A 23,320-nucleotide genomic window follows, 5' to 3' on the forward strand; every position below is an offset into this window, starting at 1 on the left:
TTTAAACTGTCTATAAATGTTAGTTTTCATGTAACAGCACTCTATTATCTAAACAAGTTATCCCATTTTTTAAAAAGTGAAGTTATTAGGTTGTTGTCTCTGTTGTGAGCCCTTCCTGAGGGTTGCCAGTTTTGACTCAACTGGCAGGTAAAGTTAAGGTGGACAGGAGAGTTTTCAAGGCAGCTTTCAGGGGGGGTGACTGCTGATCTGGAGGTTGATGATTAATTCTGAGTTCAGGGGGTCATGTTCATGTTGTATTCGTGCACAGTTGGGCCCTGATCACACTGAAATGCGTCGCCTGCAATACCGTTGTTTTCCTATGGTACGGCGCGCCTGGCGTGAACTGCTCTCTGACTCCTTAGACGTGAATAAAAGTTTAAATATTCTCGACTTTTAAGCGCCAGACACAGAGTCGCACCGCTCGCAATGTCAGACTTGGCCCAGGCAGCCAATCAAAGATATAGGGACTGTGAGAGAGTACATATTCCTGATGTCATGGTGTATTGAAATCGGTTTGTAAATGATAGATAGGCTATTGAAAGAAGGTATGTCCTGGATGCTTCCTAATAAATACCTAATAGTGAATAAGGTTAAAGAAGTGTCCCTCAAAATTACTCTACTTATTACTAAATAATTACTAAATATTACCCTGCCAATCACTCAATGCAGAAATTAAAAAAGACACAGAGACCTTATCAGATTTGACATTGATCATATCTTTAACGGCATTATTATGGGAAAATGTTTGGATTCTTCAAAAGAAACAAAAAGAAGACAACATTTTCTTAAATATCATATATATCTTCTCTTAATCCCCTGAGACAGATATCATATGAAACAAGAAAACCTAAGAAATCCATTGGTGACAAATATGTCATACTAGCTTGTCGGGAAAGGAAGATAAATAACGTTCCAAAGTTAGGCTACATTTTCAAAGGGGTCCCTTGACCTCTGACCTCAAGATATGTGAATGAAAATGGGTTCTATGGGTACCCATGAGTCTCGCCTTTACAGGCATGCCCACTTTATGATAATCACATGCAGTTTTGGACAAAAGCCATACAGTTTTTTGAATACAGTATAAATGGGTTATTTTCACCTAAAAATGGTGTATTTGAATATTTCTGCATACTGGGGTCCCTAAAGAATCTTGGCATTTGGGTATCACGGTAAAGCTGAGACTCTTGTGGATCCAATGAGTCCAACTGTATTCATGTGTGATGATGTGCCGTTTCATTGTATTGAGACCTATTTTCTGAAACTTGACCTCACTGTATAAAATGACCTGCGGTGACCTCTAGGATAATCACAGCCTCATGAAACTTTACAGCCACAAACTAGAGACCTAGAGCATTCAGAGGATGGATGGTTTTCCTAGCTTAATTGACAATAAGGGGGCTGAGCAGTTTCCAGAGCAGTTTCCTCTTAAAGAAATCTCCAAATGTCAAAAGGTTTTGATACCAAATCACAGCATGGCTTTTTCTACGGTGTTCCTCTAGGTCTTGTCATCTTAATGTAGTTTGGAGGGATTAATGATGTGTTTTTTATCAATTCTCGATAAAGTAAAGATTAAAAAATGGTTAGATTTAGCACCAACTCTGTGTAACAAATGGTATCAACCCAAAAATTGCTGCAAGAACTTATGAGACATAATAGAGCATGGGGATGACCATCATATACTTATATCATCATGTTCATGTTCAGGTTTATTTCTGAATCATGACTAGAACAACTTGACACACAGTGCTGAGCTTCATGCATCTCAAATTATTCTTCAGGTTCTCAGCTTTCAGATGATGTACACCACTTCTATGTGACATCTACTGTTGGCCTCTTATCTGTTGAGCAATGTGTGAAACCACTTTCTAATATGATTAACAAAAATAAGCTTCAAGACACTTAAATATCTGTATGTTTTATAATATTTTAGTTTAGTCTACCGCTGGCTCTTTATTTATTGCTCTGTTTGGCAACTATTCCCTGCATACTGAATCTGAATTATGTACTTTTCTTTAATATAAATTATGAAGAAAGTAGAGATAAGTAGCCATCTAGTGTAAAAACAACATGACGCCTTGAGTCGGTTTTCCTCCTGTCCTCACCAGCTGCCACTGATATGGATATATTGTGTGTACAGGAGAGGCAGTGTGCTGCTACGTCACATGTGCGTGTAAGTGTGAATGCCCAAGACAAACTTCTCCTAAGGGAGACAATGAAGGATAATCTTATTTTATCTAATCTTAATTACCTTGCTAGGAGCGTCTCATCAATAGTTTGTGAGGAAGGAGAGGGCATTCATGGAATTACCCATTTCTGATTTAACCAAGCTTCATTCTTCCACTTTTATATTATATGTTGATGCAAAAGCCATTCAAAATGCCGGTATGAAATCATATAACTTTTCATTTTAAACAATAATGATGACAAAAGAAAGAAAGCCATCATGATCACCAGAAATCAACATATTTGTGGATTTACGCTGTAAACACATCTTGCTTTAAGAGCATGATGGCGTAACAATCTCTTATAGTAGGGACTACCTATAGAAAAGAAGACAAACAAACTGTCTTCTACACATGTCTGTGCACTCTGTAGTGAGAGCTTAACAGAGATATTTTCCCAGTGGACTCAAAATGTTGGAGTCGCTGTAGCCTACAGATAAATGGACTGCCTTTAAACAAGAACAATGCTAGTTAACGCCATAACAACGTGTTAACGCAAATTTGTTTCAACGGCGCTAATTTCTTGAACGCATTAACGCAACTTGCAATTTTTAGGCTTTAGCAAGCTCAGTTTTAAATCTAGAATGAAGAGGCTGATATAATATGAAACCTAATGAATCCATTGGTACCAACCATGTCATACTAGCTTGTTGCAAAGGAGGATAAATAACGCTCCAAACTTGCACTAAATTTTGGCGAGAAAAGACTACCATGGCTATTTTCAAAGGGGTCCCTTGACCTCTGACCTCCAGATCAGTGAATGTAAATAGGTTCTATGGGTACCCACGAGTCTCCCCTTTACAGACATGCCCACTTTATGATAATCACATGTAGTTTGGGGGCAAGTCATAGTCAAGTCAGCACACTGACACACTGACAGCTGTTGTTGCATGTTGGGCTGCAGTTTGCCATGTTATGATTGGAACATATTTTTTAATTCCCTGTGAGGGTTTCTGGACAATATTTGTCATTGTTTGTGTTGTTAATTGATTTCCAATAATATATATATATATATACATACATTTGCATAAAGCAGCATATTTGCCCACTCTCATGTGGAATAGAAAGAATATTAAATACCTGACAAATCTCCCTTAAAGGTACATTTTGAACAGATAAAAAATATGTTTCAATTCCGTCATCATTTTAAGCCAAACCATGATTTTTTTTTCATTTTATTTTATTTTATTTATTAAAACTAACAGTAGGTTTTGATGCATTTTTTTTTAAATTTATAACGTTAACCACGTGTTTAAAACTATTAAAGTTGTGACTGTAATCCGGGAGAAAAAATGTCCCTCGTAAAAGCAATTGAGAAATCAGTTTAGTTGCATATTAACGTGATTTTGTAGGAGACAGGGTTGCCTAGATATCTGGTCCTAGCAGCGATTGATTTGTGTTAATTTGATTAAACCTGTCTTTATGATTATACCCCATGTAAACATTATCTAAATGAAAAATAATTTAAGTTTTAGAAACACATTTTGACACACAGGGAGGGAGCAGTGAGTCAGTGAACACGAAAGTGATTTCAGACACAACAAAAAGAGTGTGTTTCCCAAAATATAAATAAACAATGCTTACTGTATGTTTTCATTGCTGGAAAGGTGTGATATAGCGGTATAATCCATTCTGGCCCAAACAGTAATAGAATAACACACTCCGCGAGGTATTATATTTCAATAACTACACAGCTCGTCATAGAGTCAATTCAACTTTGATCTTGAATAGACAGTGGGAGTGTGGACACAGTCTGTCCCGTCAATCGGGACAAACCTGGGACAGATGGAATGAAGGTTATACCGAGAGCTTCGCTGCAATCAAGAGATTTGTCAGCCAAAGTCCTCTTCACTGCCCAACGAAGGCACCCCAGCTGTCAATCAACAACAAAAACAAAGAGTTGGATGCTGGGAGCTGATTGTGTCCCCTCAACAAGTCACCCACCCCACCTCCCCCCCAAAAATCTAAAAAGGTGACATTGTGGTGTCCCTTTGGTCTGTAGCTGGTGGCCTGTCAGGTCTGTTTGACGTGAGTGAGCGGGAAGTGGAGGCGGGAGGGCTGGACAGTAACATGCAGTGACATTAGTCACCCCCTGTCCGTCTGGGGCTGGGGAAGGATGGCCCTGACAATGATTGATGGCTGCTATACATTTATAGATCCAGAGGAGTCTCCCGGTGCACTGGACACGCTGCTGGTCCCGGGTTTGATGGTCAAAAAGCATTTGGCGCTATTTAGCAAGTGGCTGGCTTTTCTTGGTGGACTGACCGTGAAATACATCTAGATCGTTCTGTCACTACACTGACGCCCTAAACACCTAACCTGTCTAACACCACACCACCGCACACCTAATGATGAAGATACACTTCTTCATTCTGTCAGAGCTTCTCACAGGCTGAAGTTTTCAAACTCAACATGACTGTATTTAGTTTTGAAACACCAACAGGAAGTTGGGATTTTCTCCTATAGCTCAGCTTTGATGTAGAAATGAATGAATGATGAAGAAATCGGTTGCTGCTGAACATTTGATGCTGAACTGCATTGCTTGAAAAGCTGGAAGCTGGACTGTATCGCTCTACGTATAGTTATAGCTCCACAGAACTGCTTGATAAATGACTGGGAGCTAAACTATTGCTTTAACTTTGTATGAAGGAGGCAGCAGAATGAATATGAAGAGTGACCGGAACTTGGCGTTCCTTCACCAGATTTCACATGGCAGCGGCATCATAAACTTTTTCATTTTACAGCTAAACCGTGCACTACAAGATGATTCTGAAAACATTTGAGGAGAGCAATAGGCATTAACGTAATAACATATTGATTAATATTTGATCAGCGCTGCCTAGTTTGACCGTTTGGTCGGAGTTCACAAGTGATTGACAGCCGGCTCTCATAGACAGCAGCTGGACAGCAGACCTCAGATCAGCTCCTACTGCTTGTTTTCCTCCGGTCTGTGGACATCTTGCAGATGCCATTAGGAGCACCGGAGGACACAGAGGAACATGATTTTTTTCAGGTTACCTGTTTCATGTACTACTGTCACGAAATAGCGACCGTTTTATAAAAAAATAACTTTTTTCGAACAAGTTTCAAAGTCCTTCTGGATGCAATCTAATGAGATATATGATATGAGTATACTGTATATGGTGACTTAAACACCACATGTATACGAATACAGAATCACAAATGCCACCTGTTAACGTTAACCAAGGCAAATCACTTTCACGTAGACATACAGTCGTCTGACAACAAAAAGGCTTCGTGCCATTTTCTTTCTTTTGTAAAGTTAAGAGATGAAAACAAATGTAACAGATCTAACTTATCTAAATGATTATTATTATTATGTTTGCCTTATAGTTGAAAGTGGACAACTTGATGGCCACGGCTGCAGGTAAACCACATGATTTCATGCGGTACGTATTTCGAACAATGTTCGGGGCTGTTCTTTATATTTTGATCCGTTGGTGCCATCCCATGTGATCGTGGTCCTGAGCCACATAAATAAATAAAAATTAAAAATTAAAAAAAAATCTATGATTTATATACATTTGAGGAATTGTTTTCTACCAATTGCTGCTATAGACTAATTTTCTTTGGATATATGCAGTATGTTCAAGAGAATACATTATGCTCTTATGTTCATCTGCAATATTTGGTTTACATGCCATACAGTTAGTATGGCATTCAAAGTGTATTTTATTGTAGGAAAAAAGTAATGGTTAAGAGGTGGAAGAAACCAGAGTACAATTTCACATCCTGTCTTTCAAGCGAGTGTCTTTCACTGTTGTCCCAAGACTAGCATATTTCTCTGCACCAAGCATTTTGAGTAGTCTAAACAGAACCACGAAAATCTTAATTGAGCTTTAGTTCTAATCTAATAAAGTATGTTAGTAGTGAACATTTTGCAGATACAGTAAATTCAGTAAAATGAAGGAAATCCAGGCATCATTACAGCGCCTCTACAACATATTAGCTAGTGCAAATTAATTGGATATGAATATAATTTGTTCTCAGTGTTGTGGTTTAAGGACTACGGAACATTTAACACTGTACATATACATGTTAGGAAAACCAGGATACATTAGATTTAGCATTCTCCATGCATTCAGTCCATGTGAATGTGTTGATAAAAAAAAGTGCGATAGATGAGGAAAGAATTTGAAAAATAACCTGGAGAGAACAAAAAGCCTCTAAATTGTTAATTTCACTCAGGCTACAGTATAATTATAATCTCATTTTTACGGCACTAAAATATGTCAAAACAAAGTCATGATAACAAGAAAAAGGAGTAAACTGTGAAGATCAATTACACCTCTGCAGCAGCTGAAACAAAACTCTCAATTCCATCTTTGTTGTTACAATGTTTTAATGTAGTCTATTTTGATTTGAGTCGGGGGTTGGGTGGGTGGGGGTGACATGATGTTATATTATTCATTGCGCTGATCCAGGTGTGAACTGACAAAGCAGTTATTTGGTAACATTGACTGATTGCTGCCTGATTTAATTGTGCGGCGACCACACTGTATTATTCATTGCCTGGCACTTTTAACTTGGTAATTTACCAGCTGCCTGGGACTCAGTGGGACTCCAGTGGTTGTGTCAAAAACAGCTCACTCAGTAAATTCACCTACACACTGCACGCAGAGAGCAGTTTTTCATTTATCGGGTGTGTTGGACTGCACCCATTTCTCTTTAAGTTCATTGAAATCTTCTTGAAAGGTTTTTTTTTTTTTTGTAATTGACATATAAGTGTATGCCTTCCAGCCAACACATTCTCACTCCCAATTTGTCAAATACCGCTGCTTGGTCAGTGACCCTACGCTTCAAACTATGATGCTCTAAGTAGGTACCCCTGTAGCATGAGTTTTGGATGTGTCAGGGACGGCATGTAAGTTTTCCGCTTGTTAGTCCGCTCATAGTGTCTTTTCAAAATAAACTTCCGTCTTCAAAGGAAGGCACAGTCACGTAACTGGCGTTAGCTAAGTACGTAAGTTACAAATCTTAGATAACTCCCACTAGACTTTCTCGTTCTTTATACTACGTCAATTGCTGACGCAGATGGGTTTACATTGGAGTTAGTTGACAACAGGTTGCTCTAGGCACAGGGTTTTTACAGTCTCCTACCAACTAAATGAAGCAATTTGAGACTACCTTCATATACATACAGTACATAGGTGTCATAGGTTGATGTCTGGCTAACATGAAACATGGATACATTCACATACACCAGGCCACGTTTCAGTCCAACTTGAACTAAAAAAATTAGTACCTTAAAGTCGAGATGAAATGAAAAATGCTTTTTTAACTCTTTCAAATCACATCCCCGGTCATAATGTGCTCCTATTAAAAGGTTTATTCCACCCTAATACTACTTTATAGAAGACTATTCTGCATATTGTTATCCAAATCTTTATTCTTCAACTTGTTCTTCTTCTTATTCTTTCTTCTTCTATTTCTTCCGTATTTTTTTTTACTACTTCATTCCTGCTTGTATACAACTTCTTTTATACCTTTTATACTTTTTAAAATGTTAAACTTTGTCCAACATTTTTTTTACAATGGAAGTCTATGGAAATAATCTTCAAATCCTATTTAACTTACTGCACTTTGAACTTCAACTCCTGCCACATACTTTGAGCTACAGACATCATTTAAACTTGAAATGGATTATAAGACATTGAACTACTAAACTGTCAGTCAGCTGTTTGATATCTTTAACAGTTTTTTGAATTATTACAGTTTACGTTTTATGCTTTTTTCCAGAAGTTTTTTTCAGAGTTTATAATTGTGTTGCGCTCCTTTAGAGTGGTGACATCACAGCTGGAGTGGAGAGGAGCTTTAAAATCATTTCTGAAGGAGATGTTTTTGCAGCAAATATAAAATAAAATATAGATAATAGAGAGGGAATAATGACCTGTTTAACTTCTTAACAAAAAACAGTATCATGGGATTCATTGTGTTTTACCATGGTACTGAATTGGTATCAAGAATCGTGGATTTTCACTGGTATTTGTATTGACTGCTAAATTTCTGGTATTGTGACATCCCTAATTGAAATTGCTAAAAGAAAATATATAATGATTTGTAGAGCAAGCAAAACAATTAAGAAACACCTTTCCCATAAATAAAAATATACCACATTTCCAAAATGGTATAGTCTTATCCTAAATGAGGGCAGACTTGTGGGTATTTTCTCTCATGGCGGTGATATGGCATTACACATTCTGTAAAAAATAAACTGCTATAGCTTTGCAGCAATCGCAAACATGAAGTCTTCATGAAAGAAAAAAAAACATATTTAATAAAACTTAACCCTGACCTACAATGTACGCTTTTGTCGGCTGATCCATGACACATGAATAGTTGATCCCTGCTGTAGAGATGGCAGATATATGCAAAACAGATGCACAGCCAAAGCAAATCATCTATGCATGCATGTTAGTATGTTCTCGTATTTCCTGTCCTCCCGCAGAAACAACAACCAGAAAGTTATCAAAGGAGGAAGAGCGATGGACAAACAAAAGGAGGGAAGTCAAAGAAAAGGGGAGGAAAGCACTTACCCTTTATCCAGCTACAAGATAGCAGGGTCAGGGTTTAGAAGAAGAAGATGAAAAGGAAGAAGGAACAAACAGAGAAACATAAAGACACACAGCAAAGCCACCAACACTTTAAACACTAACGGCAGTTTCTACAACGAAGGAGCGAAGCAGCACACAAGAGAAGAGTACAGTTGAAAAACATGTTACAGTACATGACCGAGGGAAGAGGACAAACTAAGAACATCATTGGCGATATTAAAGAAATGCAAGGACAACTGTGCAGTATGAGCACAAGAAGAAAGAGCGATAAGCTGTGAGAGATGAACAGAAGGCCCTAAACTATAGAGTTGTATATCGTCAGCAAACTGGCATTCAGATTTAGATTTCTAACAATCATAGCAGGCTTCAGAGGCTACAATAGGAATGATCTTCATGTCAAAACATAAAATTGGCTGCAATAGACAAGAGTAACCCATTTCCTACAATGAGTTTAAAAAATCAATTGTCCTCATGCAGCAACATTCCTCTTAAAATTCCTCTTATATTTTCTCTTAAGTTTTTGTTAAGAGAACAAATAGAAGACAACTCCAGATGCACCAAACATTTTTAACCATCTAAATCTGCTCTTACCCAGTTGTGCTGAATGATGAATCACACTTGATAGTAAATTGGAGGCGTGTGGGCATTTTCTTTTCATTATTATTAACATAGATAACGCCCCTAAACACTATATAATGGCAGGTGTTGTGCCATTTGCAAATACTCTGGCACATGCCAGCAGAAAGATAGATAGAAAGAAATACATATATTTTTCTTTTTCCTAAAAAAAGTGATTAGACCAACTTACGGATGCTACATCATCAAGTTAGCGGAAAAAAAAAACTAGACAATGGCATATTGTTTGGGGAAGATGCATTTGCGTCGTGTGAGAACTAAAAGATAAATAAGAATCTGAGAGTTGAATATACTTACAGAACTGAGATATGGGTGCGTCGAGCTGCGGTGCTGTGCCCCCCCTCGAGTTGAGTTTCTGGACCTGGTGGGAGGAACAGGCTTGTGTGACTGGCCGGTGGCTCGGTACATGGCCTGCACCATAGGATCCGGTCCTGCTCGTCATCACTGGCGAAGATCACAGTGTCGCCCCTCTTCACAGCGTTGAAGAATGTCCGACCACCATCTAGACCTGAAGGATTGACAGAGGGAGAAGAAATTATTGACTTACGCGTGAACAGGATCACACATTCCTGTTTGTAACCCTTTAAAGGTTTCTAGTAATAGTGGGTCCACCGTTTCACGTGCATAAATTGAACAGTATTTCTTTTTTATGACATAGCCACAGGAAGTCATGAGTTACAGTCACAAGCTGAAGACCTCTCCTACAAAACTCAAGGAAAGATCAACAGGGTTACATGGATCATAAATAAAGAGGGATGGGAAGGCAATTGGACATTTTTATTCACTTCCTTGGTTGGTGGATCAGTTTCATACTGAGAAGTGCAACAAAACACAGGACTTTCACCCAGGAGAGTGATCTTCATGTCCCCTGTGACGTGTTGTTTGTCTTTGTGTTCACAACGTTTCACTTTACAAACTAATTTGAACCCAAACCGTGTTTTTTTCCTAAACCTAACTAACTGGACTAACTCAGTGTTATTGTTGCCTAAACTTGTTTGAATTGACGACGTTAACCACGTGGTTACTGCGACTGTAATGGCGTGTGATAGTTTGACGCGCTATTGACAACCAAGGGGTCCTGACAAAGCGTCAGTATGTGACAAGTTGGGATGGGAACGGGTTGGAACCCCTTTCATTATACCACCAGTGTTCAGTATGCCATGGTAATTTATATGGTTGTATTGTAGCAGAGCTCATATAACTCCTGTTGAATGCCTTGCACACCAACACAGGTGTTTTTGATACTCCAATTAGACTTCTAGTCATATTGAAGCTGGCTGGAGTTGCACTTGTTGGTCCCACCTTAACAGGGTGCAATAAAGATAGCAGAATGGTGATGGAGATGTCAACCATGCACAGTTTGCAATGTACACACCCTCACAGTCCCTGGGAAGAAATCTAATCAGGCAGCAAGGGCTTTAACAATACATTTGCACTTCAAATTGGGACCCTTGTTATCTGTTGGCAGTGCTTGTTGGAATGCACCGCGCAGCAGTTTGATATGGCTGCAGTTACCTGGCTGGGGGTCAGTGTAGTCCACAGTGTAGCCATCCAGTTGGAGGAGCTCCACCGGCTCGGCCTTCTTCTCGTCGGTAGCTGCACATGGCAAAGGTGTACTGAATCACCTGCACCAATCACAGAGAGAGGAATTCATTAAATATTGTGTGCATTCATATGTTGGTCAGTTAGAACACTGACAACATCTGTCTCCCAACAGTAACACCATCACTACACAACAACCTGAAAGAAACAACAGGAACAGTAGTACAATATGTATCACTATTGTCTTTGAAGTATCTTTTATTTATTATTTATTTATCTATTTATTTATTTATTATTTAGCAGAAATAGCTAAAAGGGACACTTCCTTTTTTGCATTGATTGTGCTCCCTCACAGAAGACAATAATTCCAAGTGCAAAAAATTTAACTAAGTAATTCCACACACTCATTATTATATGTTTTTTTGTTTTTTTATTTTTTTTAATTGGAAGAACATTGCAAGGCATATAAATTACAAAGCAAATAAGTAGTCTTCTATTTTTCATCCATTCTTCCCTCCCCACCCCGACAATAAAGGAAATAACCAATATAACACTAATAGTTATAAGACTTAAGGCAGCAATGACACCAAAATTAGAAACACACATAGACACATGAAATAATAAAAACACATACAATATTCACATGTGCAAAAAAAAAACATAAATAAAATAAAATTAAAATAAATTAAGTAGTATAAAAAAATAAAAATAAAAATAAAAAACAAAATAACGCCAATCCAACAAAACAATTTTAGTATCAGAGTAGGTAATTAAGTAATTTATTATATGTTTTAATGGGGAGTTCAGAATTTTCTTTTCCTTTTCAGATGCAGCAGAATGTAGCACATTGCAGAATTTTAATCTGATTTACAATAGTTTTGTGTTGTGTTTTACTTTTAACGTGAGTTGAAAGCGTGAACACGTAGAGTTTGGGTGGTGGTTGAGTTTCAGTGAGAAAACAGTTCATTCATTTTTTAAAGATATGGTCACTGAATGCATTTTGTGTCAAAGCAATGAAAAGTGATCCACAGTTTAGTCCACACTGACTGTTTCTGAAAAACTCAGTATTTGAAAAAAGGGTTACCACTTTTCTTTCAAAGACATTTTGTCATTGCAACACTCATTTTTTATTACAATATCTCCCGTCAAAATGAAATAACATATAATAACCTTTTAAAGAGATTGCCTAGTATCATTCAGAAAGACAAATTGAGGTAAATAGAGCATGGCAGGACCAAAAACTGACTCACATTCCAAAGAGCAAAAAAAAAAACAATCATCTGCATCAGAAATAACTCAAGTCTTTAGAACGACTTGCATAACTAGCTAACTTTATTTAAGCAGAGGCCACTTGCAATGGCTAGTCTGTGAAATGTGTAAATTATATAAAATGATATTACATTTCATATGTAAGATTTATCATAAATATTTTGTCCAACATGTTGAGGATGGTAAAAGCTGCCATTGCATACCATTTACTTCATTGTTAGTTTTGCTGCATATCTGACTACATATAGACACACCATAGGACATAAAAAGCTCTCCTCCAAAACACCAGGATAACCATATTAATAATGATATAAAAGCAGTGCAACATCAATTAATTAGTTGCAGCACATTTTAATTTAGATGTTGCATCTTTAAATAATTAGCAATGAAGACTGCATTAATACATTTGATTTTCATCAAAACACCCGTGTTACACGTTTCGAAGGGGTTCATTATATCCTGCTATCCCCACACTTGGCGTTACTGCTAAACACTACCTGTTAACAAATTGTTTCACATTTCTGCTTTCAGGTTTGGCATGTGCATAATACTGGTACTCATTTGCAAATCTGAAAGAAACTCGAAATGCATTCAACGTCAGTGTTAATATGTACAATATGTGTATTTAGGTAGGTTCATTTGTTGCTTCTTTATTTATCGAAAAGTGAAATCTACTTGTGAAAAATATGAAAATATGTGAACAGGAATGTGTGTACCAAATGTCCATGGCAAACCATCCAACAGTTATGATATGTCAGTATCTCAAACTACACATAATCATCAGAGTTTTTAAATGACTGCGTTATAACAATATTCTAAATGATCACGTTATAAGTTGAAACATTTTATGTTGTAAGAATAAGTTATCACGTTTTAACATGAAAAGTTTCATGTTATAACAAGATAAATTGTGTATCGTTATTACAAGAAAGGTTTTTTGTTATGTCATATTAACGTCAAAATATCTTGTTATAACGTGATACTGATCTGTTTTCTGGTATGGCAGCAATACGCTGCTGTATCTTCGAGCCACATGAGGGAAGCCTGAATGTTTGGTATTGTTCTGAAAATTGTCCTCCTTATAAAATTGAATCTAATGTGAAAGGCTGGCATACATTCTGTTTGTTTTACAAATGAGAGGGTTATTTACGTAACAACGTAATTATTTACGTAACAAACAGTTATTTTAAGCCAAACCACAATCTTTTCCTAAAACCTAACCGAGTAATTTTGTTGCGTAACTAAACCTAAAAACTAAGTAAAGAGGAGACTGTAATTATGTAATTATGTAATTATGCAATGAGGGAAAACTGTACGTTTCCTGTGAACACTTATTTGGAAAAGACTATACATGCATGAAATGAGCAGAAACTGGCATGCCATTCCTGACTCGTCCAAAACTGATGCTAGATGCGTACCTAGAGAGTCATAGTTTGAAGCATAGGACCACTGACCAGGCATCTGTATTTAACGAGTTGGGTCCAACATGTTAACATGTTAAGCCTGTGGGCTTTCCTTTAGGGCCACCCTCAGGAAAAGCATAGTGAGTTGTTTATTCCATCCATCACATGATATTGTGTGGTGTAATATGACCTATAGCAGGCCTTAACAACTTTGAGTCTGTTAATGAAAATGCCAGTATTGACCCTGGTTTAGGTTGGTGGCTTTGGTCTCGTCACTGCTCCCTGTGCTGGTAACAGAAGTGTAGTGTTGCTAGCTGTAGCTGGACTGCTTCTACTGTAGCTGCCAGTCATACCGGCCTGTCGTCACAAATCACCAGGCCTGACCAATCTGCCGCTGTTGCCACCTCTGCCGCTGCAGTGGCAGCTCTCACTCTAGCTGCAGCTGCATTCTGTGTGTGTGTGTGTTGGATTTCCCCTGTGTGTGTGACCAAATGAGATTCCCCACAACAGCACTGATGAGACCTGAGGCCAAGTAAAGGGATGGAGGGAACTGGACCCACTCTCCAGCAGCTCCCTGGCCTCCAGGACAACCACAAAGGCAAATCAGAGTCTAAACTACCGAACCCCCTCCACCCAGACCCCAAAACACCAGCTCTCTCTCTCTCTCTCTCTCTCTCTCTCTCTCTCTCTCTCACTCTCTTCTTTGTCTCGCTGTCTCTCTCTCAGCTGTCAGTCAACAGAGACGAGAGGGACAGGCAGAGATGTAATGCAGAATGAGAAGGAAGATTGAAGAGAGTGAAGGGGATTGCTACAGTCGTTTAGTTTCACATCATTACAGGAAAACACATGGACATGTATACAGGACATGATTTGCTGGATGTGGCATATGTTTCACAAGAAACTTCAGAGGCCAAAAGCAAAGTTTTATCAGAACCCTAACATGGGGCTCAGAGGGTAGAGTTTTAAGTTTTATGGTTTGGTTTAATATTATTGATGAATATTAAGTAATTGAACTGAAATGAAAACAACCAAATTGATAAACATAATTAAAATAATTGAACTTATCAATAAATTAATTGAAGTGACTTTAAATTAGCTGAAACAGGTTGTGTCCAGGATTGCAGTTTAACAAAGCGATCCGACTCGTTTCCCTCGTCTGCGTCTCCTGCTAATCCATAGAGATTTCCCTCCACCTAAAAGCTCTGCAACATTGTCTGGTTGGATGAAAAACGGTGAAGTCACTTGTCGGATGTTTAAAAGTTCTCCACTGGTGAACGTGACCAGAGAAGAAGAGCAGAAACTGAATACACAACAAAACAGAAAAAAGTACTAGAGAGCTCAACACCGAGGCTGCCATTCGTAGCACCATCTTGGTTCTATCCAAGTGAAATAGAGTTAAATTAACTGAGCTGAATTATACGTGAATTAAAATGAAGTGACCTGAACTGAAATCTAATTGATTATAGTGAAATGAAATGAATGGAATTGCATGGAAGTCAAAGTGAACTGAAACACATTGAGCTGAACTGAGCTGATTGAAGAGAATTAAAGTACAGTGAACGTAACCGCACTAATTTCAGTGATCTCAAATAAAGTGAACCGAATTCAAGTTCACTGAACTGAATTGAATTTAATTTAAACTGAAACAAGATGAAAGGGAACAGGCAGAATTTAAGTGAATTAAAAATCAATAGAATTGACGTGAACTAAAGTGCACTGAACTGAATTGAACTAAAGTGAAGTGAATTGAGTTGAAGTGATTCAATTGAAGTGGATAGGAAGACAGATGTGGATATACAGTGTGTGTGCAATTAAATTCAGTCCACCATGAACACTGAAGGTTTAGCTGATTTTTAATCTGCTGGATGCTCTGAGGGCGACTCAGGCAAAACCCCTGTACTGTGATAGAAACGCTGGAGTAGGAGAGGAGGAGGAGGGAGGAGGCAGGATGAGGAGGTGATTTAAGGACAGAGAGGAAGTGTGGAGCATGAAGAAGAAGAGATGACAGGCAAGTGTTAAACAACAAGGAGAAGAGAGCCGAAGATGGGGGAAGTAGAAGATGTGAAGAAGGGAAAGAGAGAGAAATGGACAAAGAGAGAGGAGGAATGACAAGAGACAGTGCGAAAAAAGAAGTGTAGCTGGGACATCGAAAGAGTCATATTCCTATTTCAACCCCCATTCGGTCCAAACTATGTTGGTTGTGCTAACAAGGACATCACTTCTAACACCATGCACAGTTAAGTATATTATTGAGTCAATATTCTCTGCATGGAACATAGCGTTATCTTTAGTGCAGCTTTAATTCTTGTTTTTTCTTTCACGTATTGTATTTTTTATGCATCTTTTATTTAACCAGAAAGGTCCCATTGAGATTCAACATCTCTTCTAGCAGGGAGTGCTGGTCAAGACGTGCGGCAAAGTTTCATATACGAGTACAAACGGGGGAACATCACAATGACCCAACAACAGACACAAAACACACAGGAATCAGAGGCTATGGTAAACCAAGGTAAAATAATGGCACTAGTCAAAAGCAACTACATTGTTCTTTTTAAAAACAGATTTTGAACTATTTTTAACATGCCGAGAGAGGGTAAAGATTCAAGTTAAGTATGCCTTTCAGCTTGTTCTAAACTTGCAGTGCGGTGAAGGAAAAGGCAGATTTAGTCCAGCTCTGTTTGGTGATGGGACCAAGAGGAGAATTTTGACTCATGATCTACAGGATTGTTATAGCTACGGAGAAAAATGTCAGTAACACTGGATATGTACTGTGGCAATTTACCACAGTAAAAGCTTTTGCAAGAAAACAAAATGTGGGTTTTTCTCCATAAATCTCCACAGTGAAGTCCATGTGAACCATTTCATATATGTTACAATGATGAAACCGCAAGGCAGCATGATAGAATACATTCCATTTCTATTTTACATGATGAAGGTGGCAGCATTAAATTACATCACCCATAGGTCCCAACACTAACAACGAAATAACTTTGCCCTGGTTTTTTTTTTTTAGAAGGCTATCGATATGACACCAAAGGTTCAACTGGTCATCAAGCCAGATGCCTGGGTATTCTGTATATAGATGAGTGCATTTACTGTTAAGACTATATAGTCAGTGGGTGATGAGCGGGAGCAAGTAAAAGTCACCAATTTTAATTTAACAAGTGATACTGCAATAAATTAAAAGCAGTAGGTAAGGAATCCATTGCCACTTTTAAAGCTTCAGTAGTCAGTATATTTTTGGCATCATTGTGCAAAAATTGCATAATAACCGTTCAGCATATTGTAATTCAAGTGTTCTGAGAGATAACTAGACTCTGCTCCTCCTCATGGCTCTGTTTTCAGGCTTTAGGAAATCTAGCCTGAGACGGGAGACTTTGACCAATAACAGGTCATTTCACTGAGAGAGCGTTCCTATTGGCTATTCTCTGGTCATGTGACCGGAACTTGGTGTTCCTTCACCAGATTTTACAATGGCGGCCGCGTCACAATCTTTCTCATTTTACAGCTAAACCGTGCACCACAGATGATTCTGAAAACATTGAGAGAGAAATAGACATTAACGTACATACATAATTGATTCATATTTGATCCAGCGCTGCCTAGTTTGACCATTTGGTCGGAGTGGCAAGTGATTGACAGCCGGCTCTCATAGACGGCAAGATGGACAGCAGACCTCAGATCAGCTCTTACTGCTTGTTTTCCTCCGGTCCTGTGAAATCTTGCAGATGCCGTTAGGAGCACCGGAGGACACAGAGGAACATGATTTTTTTTCAGATTATCTGTTTCATGTACTACTGTCATGATATAGCGACCGTTTTATAAAAATAACTTTTTTTAATGATATTTGTTGTCATTTCTACCCACTGCTGCTTTAAAATGAGAACCATTCACCTTTTTCCTAACCCCATGATACCTTGCATTAATTATGGGCATGGCTTCCAGTTATTCCTCTCTTCACTGTGAGAGTTAGAATGGTACTAAGGGTGGCTTCCCTTTTCTTAGAGATGTACTGACAGTGAGCGATTGAATAATCTGAAAGCTCACAGGCCTCAGCACTCCACAGTAATAAGGTCTGGCACGTTTCATTAAGGAGGTGGAACAAAGCAAACATAGAGCCAAGTCAGAGCATCAAAGTCCCACATCACCACATCACTAAGCTAATGCGAAGCTAGCTTAAATCTGTTACTAATCTCGAGGGCACTTCTTCAGGTCACCCTCCATCCCTCGGAGGCAGAGGTGTGGTCACATTTACGTTTATAGAAAGTTTGACATTTGGGAAATAAGGTCATTCGAGGTCTTGCGGAGAGTCAGACGTTTGTTTAATCCACGCAAAAAGAGAGTGTTAAAAAAAAACGATTAATTGTTATAGAGATTAAACAAATGAGATAGAAGTTTTAATTAGAGGTGCTGGACAGAGCCAGGCTCAGCTGTTCCACCTTTCCAATAGTTGTGATAAGATAGCTGGCTGCTGGTGGTGGCTTCATATTCACCAGACAGACATGAGAGTGGTATTGATCTTCTCATCTAACTCTTGGCAAGAATGTTAATTAACAAATTTGCCAAACTATCAATCTATTCCTTTGAGGTGTGACAGGACACATCATTTAAATCCCAAAATCTCTAAGAAGAGGCAAAGACATCTGACATCTGAATGTTTTTTTAAAAGATTTAAAAATTCAGTAGGAGTCAAAGTCCATAGATTACTCTACACTTTAATACTTTATAGAGATATTGAAACCCTGCATGGAACTGATTATACAAAATGAATCATCCAGATATGTCTTCCAAATATTACAGAGTTGAAGGAGGTTTGACTGTAGTCAAACCATTCTCACATGGAGACAGGTGCAAATGTAATGCACTTCTCATAGCAACAAGTTTAATTGTTGAAAGAAATCATCTCTAAAGGTAAAAATCATTATGGAGAAGTATAATCTCAACAAAAGCTGTGATAAATTACTTTAAAGGTGTTTCATTTTCACATTCAACAGAAATACATCACACTGTAGTTTCAATGCCCCCTTCATGTGGTATTAATGTAGGATTAGTAAGATCATAACTTAAAAGGAAAAATGAAAGTTGTCCTTCACATTCATTGACATCATTCGACACATTTGTTGCATGTGTACTATGTTAGCTGGTTTACTTACAATACTTTTGTTCTGTTTTCATAACAATCGTAACGGTGCATAATTCAATATGCAGAGTATTAATATAGCAGCAAACAACTATCATATAGGAGTAATGTCTACCTGAGCAGAGAATGAAGTCACGCTCCTCTGTGTGTGTTGTAATCAGAGCTTCTCCTTGCTTTGTTGACACCGCGCATGCTTTTAGTGCATGTTCGTGAGCATTTGAGCTAGGCAGCTCATGGCCGCCACTCTGCACTGCTCTCAAACAGCGGTTACAGCTGATGACGCGTCGTTGGCGTTGTTTGCACTGTTAGCTGCTCCCAGTCCCCATATTTAGCAGCTTAAATGTCCTGTTTTTCTTTAAGTACGGACTCCGCTTCTTGATTCTAGTGTGGAGGACTGTATATCATTATTTTCTGAAAAAAAAAAGAAATCTTTCAAGCAAAAATAATATGTGTTCTGAGTTTATCACACCACAGAAAAATGTGTTATTAACCACCCAGCCACATTTGAATTATTCATTCAAATTAATTAATTAATCAATTAGAAAATTAGGTTTAAAAATCATGAAAGTTGTAAGCTGTATTCTCTGCTCTGAAATGCTGAAGGCGCTACTAACCATGGCCAATCGGGATGAGGTTGATTACATATGTACAGTATAGACACTTCCTTACGCTATTTTTGCAGAATGTAAACACGTATGCTCTACGGGCAGAGCACAGAAGACTATTGCAGTTGAGCGGCTAACTTCCAGTTTAGCCCTAGGGCAGGGTCAGCACACTGCGGCTCCGGAGCCACATGCGGCTCTTTAGCCTCCTCTCCAGTGACTCCCTGTGGATTTTTAAAAATGGAAATGATTTTTTTTTTGTTTACATTTTCATTTTTATTTATCAATTGTTATAGGTCTATGGTACGACAGTAACGAGTATTAGCGCCCCATTGAGGAAAATGAAGTATAAAGAGAATAAAGTCATAATATACGAGAATAAAGTCAGAAGTTTAAGAGAAAATAGTCGTATTGTTATGAGAATAAAGTCATAATATTATAAAGTAGTAATTTTACTGTTTATTATCTTTCTTTCTCGTAAAGTTATGACTTTATTCTCGTAATATTATGACTTTATTCTGGAATCTCAGATTTCTTCCCTCAATGTGGCCCTAACACTCCGTAGAATTTGCACTTTAGGCCCTCACTGCATTAGACTTACAGTATATACTATATACTTAGATTATAAACTGTGTTACCTTCATCACAATGCTCAAATGTTTTGCGGTTCCAGACAGATCTTTTTCTTTTTCATTACCTAAAATGTCTCTTTTGATAGTAAAGGGTTGCTGACCCCTGCCCTAGGCTTACTGGAATGGGGATAAAATAATTCAATCATGTGGCTCTTCTAGACTTTCCAAATGTATCGGACTGAATTGATCAATTTGTGATAGTGAAACGAGTGATTTTGCGGGGGGGCTACGATCCAGCCGCAACAGTAGACACAGAGTAGTCTACGCCGGGGGCCTGTGATGTAAGCACAACTTAACTTGGTTGTGATTGGCCAGTGAGCCCAGTCCTGGAACACGCCACACGCACACTCTCATGCGCTCGCCTGAGTAACAGGCAGGGTCAGATGGCCGGTAAAAACTTAGACTTATGAATATATTACAAAGGTCCGGACCTCATAGCTGGCTGGCGGCCGTGTACAAGAGACACACCAGAACGTCTTGTTATCTCCCTGTGGGGGATTCCTCTCCTCCCAACATCCTGGCAGTCTGCATATGACATGCCAGGTGAGAGCCAATCAGAGAGCCTGTTACATCCCAACGTGGCTAATTTGCATTATTTGACCTTGTTTTACATTAAAAGCAGAGGCTAAATGGAGAGACTAAATAACTCAGTAAATCCAATAGCTAATGGGTTTAAGCAAAAGCAGCAGGGGAATGCAAATGATAATGGAAAAAGGATGTTGCCCTTTTAAATGCCTGATTAAAATCTATATTCTTATTCAATTTGTGAATTCAGTTATTTTATTTCTCTTATTTAAACTCTTTTTTAGGTCTTGAATTCATAATGTGTTTTAACTTATATTGACTGTTTAATGGTGTTTTTGTAAATCCTTTTTTAATTTGAACTATTATTGATGGATTATTCAAATTTCATTTGTAAATTATTTTATAATTATTTTTACTGCTATTAAAATGTAAAAATAATTAATTACTTTGTAATTTAGTTAAGTAATACATTAATTTGTGAACAAATGTATTAATACCTATTTTTCTTGTACAATTAGTTATTAATAAATTAAATGCTTCATCACTATTTCTGTGACTCTTGTGGTCTTCCATACTAAACAGACAGACAGTTCTCTCTACGATGCAATGTGTCTCAAACTGCAACCAAAATACTCAACACACACACAGCAATAAACCGGATAGTGTCTCTGCTCCTCAAGACAAACATCCATGCACATACAGACACATGCAGACAGACATAAATACAAACACACACGAGTGCGCAGTCTATTGACCATTATTTGTTCACTTGCTATATATTTAGCTGGAAGCAAGTGGGAGGCTTCAAGTTGGCGGCGCTCAGGCTTTTCTAGCTGCGAGTGTTAGGCCAGCTAGTGTTCACTCTACTTTGTCAATCCCCTGTCAACTTGTAGCTCTGAGACATTATCCTCCCTGCAACGCACCAAGAGACAGGCCGTTCCCCCTCCCCCCCCCCCCCCCCCCCCCCCCACCCCACCCCACCCCCCCCACCCCACCCCCCCCCCCCCCCCCCCCCCCCCCCCCCCCCCCGCACCCAACCCCCTGCTGCCTGCTGCCCACCTCCCAATACAGAGCCACCAGGAAATGGCTGCTATACCGCCCGCAACCCCCCCCACCACCACACCACCACTGCCACCACCACCCCATCTCCTGACAAAAGCCTGCTTGGCCTCTCCATCATTCCTCTGACAGCCGAGGGAAGACAGCTGGCTGCATCTCTCTTCCCCGCTGCACACACAACATCCATTGGAAATATTATAGCCATAAAGCAGAGCTGAGGCCGCTCAGGGTTCGTCTCTCTCGGATGTGATCAGATTTTGTTGCTCTCGCCGTGCATTCACTTCAGACCACGTTTGATCTTGCAGTTTTTTAAAGTATTATAGAGAGAAAAGATCAAACAAACAGCTCCAAGCTGATATATTATTGGCATTTCAAATATGAATTTATCACCTTAACCAGTCAATCACTGATGCACCTTCTCCAGTTTTTCTAGATCAAGATATATAAAATAAAAAAGCCATGGATTTATTTCTAGTGGAGTTCTCTAAACAAAGGCGATGCAGTTTAACAGACTTCAAGAACCTGGTCGGTAGAGCATCCACCCTTGTGACCCCGTGAACTTGGTTGGACCTCTGACTATATTTCCTTGGCCACACAAGCTGCTAAACACCCATATAGCTTCTAAGATAACATTTCAAAATATTATATAATTGTCAATCTGCCTTAAAAGAACTTCAGTCCTGTTAGACATCCTAATTCCTTAACATGGGTTCTGTAGATTTAAGGTCCCATATCGTGCTCATTTCAGGTTCATACTTGTATTTTGTGTTTCACGAGAACACATAAACATGCTGTAATGTTCAAAAAAAACTTATTTTCCTCATACTGTCTGTTTGAATATACCTGTATTTACCCTCTGTGGAATGCTCCGTTTTAGTGCATTTCAACGGAATTGCAACAGAATTGCTTTGCTAGGCAACAGTTTGGGTCCATGTTTACTTCCTGTCAGCTGATGTAATTAACATACACTGGCCAACAGGAAATAAACTGGACACATTTAGATGTTTACATTTAAAACCGTGATATGGTCTATTATGGAATATTTGTGACATCACAATATGGACAGAAATCCTAACGGTTTGTTTCAAACGCACAATTTCTGAATACGGGCTGTGTGTGTTTCTCTGTATATTGAGCGCTTCGATACTTTCACAGTATTTATATTGCACCTAAACCTGCTTTATAATATAAAAGACAGTGAAAATCTCACTTTTTACAATATGGGACCTTTAAGAAAAAATGAATGTTCTCTGAAAATATGTCCCTCTATCATCTGCAACAACTTCAACATATCAGGGATTCTCAACTGTGTCTGTGCCTTAGTCTCAGTAAAGTCACACTTGTTTAATAACCTGAGTACATTCAGCCAAAATAATTCCATGTGTACATGTACATTTAAGCTGCAACTGTTATGTTCTTGTATTAATAAAATCCTTTTGGGGTCTATCAACTAGTGGCACATACGATGATGAATAGTACAATTTCTGAAGTGCAAACTGATGTATCAAAATACCTGTGGTGTCAAGCCAGCAGCCCATAACCCAAATATATTTAATTTAATATGAATTAATTAATTAATTAAAATGACATCAAACAAATGTCAAAATATCAGTCGTATAGACCTCCAGCATCCCCATATGACCCCCAGCCCACTTCAGGTTGAGAGCACTAAGGCGTACATGGCTGCAATGACTTCATTAGAAATGCTTGGTAGA

General features: G+C 38.5%; 1 long non-coding RNA gene and 1 pseudogene across 1 annotated transcript; one reads left to right on the plus strand and one right to left on the minus strand.

Moving 5' to 3' along the window:
* LOC119485602 overlaps positions 1-23,320 on the minus strand; it is a 209,871-nt pseudogene that overhangs the window by 88,661 nt on the left and 97,890 nt on the right.
* LOC119485653 lies at positions 933-22,982 on the plus strand. The gene is made up of 3 exons (XR_005206325.1): positions 933-1,161; positions 13,148-13,154; positions 22,972-22,982. It is a non-coding gene; the product is annotated as an uncharacterized LOC119485653 (long non-coding RNA).

Source organism: Sebastes umbrosus, chromosome 1 (genome assembly GCF_015220745.1).
Source record: "Sebastes umbrosus isolate fSebUmb1 chromosome 1, fSebUmb1.pri, whole genome shotgun sequence".
Lineage (NCBI taxonomy): Eukaryota > Metazoa > Chordata > Actinopteri > Perciformes > Sebastidae > Sebastes > Sebastes umbrosus.